The sequence below is a fragment of the Tupaia chinensis genome, unplaced genomic scaffold, assembly GCF_000334495.1.
Source record: "Tupaia chinensis unplaced genomic scaffold, TupChi_1.0 Scaffold143636_1, whole genome shotgun sequence".
Classification (NCBI taxonomy): domain Eukaryota; kingdom Metazoa; phylum Chordata; class Mammalia; order Scandentia; family Tupaiidae; genus Tupaia; species Tupaia belangeri.
Genome location: NW_006203484.1, coordinates 13,919 through 16,209, shown reverse-complemented (window position 1 = coordinate 16,209; position 2,291 = coordinate 13,919). Strand labels below are relative to the sequence as shown.

General features: G+C 39.5%; 1 protein-coding gene across 3 annotated transcripts in view; it reads right to left on the bottom strand.

The window, feature by feature from the left end:
• Positions 1-2,291, bottom strand: part of LOC106733379 (ankyrin repeat domain-containing protein 26-like) — a 28,009-nt gene that overhangs the window by 12,552 nt on the left and 13,166 nt on the right. The gene's annotated exons all lie outside the window — the stretch shown is intronic.

Genomic DNA, 2,291 nt, shown 5'->3' with positions numbered 1-2,291 from the left:
TCAGAGAAAAGGCATCAGGGAAAGCACTGAAGATGGAAAATCGAGCAGAAGTCAAAACAAGAAAACCTTGTAAGTAATTTTAAAATGCTTGAACATTAATATTTTGAACAGTGGTTTATGATAATATTTGCATCAAGACAGACCACTCACAAGAGTGGGGGTCAAGATGAATGTGAAAGGCATATGGTTACAGGAAGGTGAACTGGAAGGCAATGGTGCAAAATACACAAAAAGACAATGCAGCCTGAACAAAGGGAATGTTTCCGGAAATACTTAAGAATAAAATGATCAGGGAACCAGCATTTAGCGTAATGGCTGTCGCTGGACTCCCACATAGTCAACCGCGGTTCGTGTCCCAGACCCGGTGGCTTAAAACTCACGCCGGGCGCATGTGGGGGCGGGGCCAAAGATCCCAAGAGGAGAATGGAGGAGAAGGGATTGCGGCATGACCATCCCCTCTGGGGGGTGATTTCTCGTTTTCTGTCTCTACGTCTCTCTCAGTCTGTCTGGCGAGCACACGCGCCCTATAGAAAAAACCTCTCCAAAAAAAAAAAAAAAGAATAAAATGATCAGTACTCAATGTAGAATTAATTTTTATTGGATTAACAAATTCCAGTCCAGATCCTTAGAGAACTAGATCCTTAGAGAACTCATTAATTTACAAAATGTTATCAATGGGAAGTGAAATGATCAATTTAAATAAACTATTTAAATTGCAGAGTTTGCTTGGTAGTTTTTCAGTTTCTCATCTCCCGTGCTGAGGGAGCTCACTTAGGTGTTTTATTGTAAAAGCCTTGCTTTTTTAATCCATAAGATCATGGAGAAATAAGAGCAGAAAAGTCACCTGTACGCCTAAATAACTTTGGATTTACGGCCTATACTCACTGCACTAGGAGACAATGATAATCTTAAAAAATTAGTGCTAATTCTTCAAGTAAAGAGAGGGGACAGAAAATTATGCAGAAAAAGTGTATGATTTATTACCACAGACCTGACCTATTACTGATTAAGGGCACTGAACTTACTGGTACATATTAGATATACTTAATCAGCTAACTACCAGTAAAATTAAAACTGATTTTTGTATATTATTTTTGAATGATACAGCACCCCTTACAACCAATATTCCTTGTCAACTATTATTCATTAAAAGATGGCAGACTATAGCCATGACTGAGGAGAGAGGGTAGAGCAGCAGTCTCCAGCCTTTCTAGCACCAGAGACCAGCCTTGTGGAAGATAATCCCTGGGCTAGGGGGCCAGGGGGGAAGCTGGTCTCAGGATAGCCCAAGTGTACAAAGTACACTGTGCACCCTATTTCCACCATGGACGCACAGCAATATGCAACAAAGCAATCACACAAAAGCATGAGAATACAATACCACCAACATTATCCCACAGGAGGCAGAGCCCAGGCAGCAATCTGAGTGATGCAGAGTGGCCGCAAACACAATCAGAGCCTTGCTGGCCAACCATCCAGACCTTGCAGTGCAGTTACTCACCCGATCCAGCTGTGCAGCTCACCCATGGCCCACCCCTCACGGTCAATGGCAACAGCTCACTGACTGGTACTGGTTCACAGCCTGGAGTTCAGGACACCCGCTGCACAGCAAATTCTAAATGATTCCCATTAATGCTGGTAAAGTCAATTTTACAACCCATAAAGTTGTAACAATTATAAGATATAATGCTGCATTTGTAAAAATATCCATTTTTTTAACAAATGGATTATTTATCAACTATTAAATGTGGCTTTTTCAGTTACATTGCATATGGCTATAATTCAACTTTTGAATTGAGAGCTGTATAAATAAAATAGAAACTACATTATGTTTGAGTAGGTAACTTTTAGATCTGACTGAGTTTTCCTAGTACTCACTCTCAAATTTATGCTACATACTAGCCGAAATTAAATTACTCCTTTTCCTAATTCTCTTGGTGATGTATGTACTTTTGTTACAGGAAGAATAAAAATGCATCATTTGGTTCTAGGCTGTGAAAGAAATAGACCCAAAGTAAATTTTGTAAGATATTCTGAAATACCAGTGATATTAACCTAAAACATTGTTTAAAGTCTGGTAAATGGGGTGGATTTTGTTCACATACAATAGAAAACTAAACTATAGATAAGCTTATAGATTGTTATTTTCCATCTATTAAGTTGTTGAGGTTAAAAATGGATGTTTCCCAGTACCAGTAGTATCATTTACACGTGCCCGGCGTGAGTTTAAACCACCAGGTTCAGGACTCGAATCGCAGTCAACTACATGGGAATCCAGCGACATAGCCATT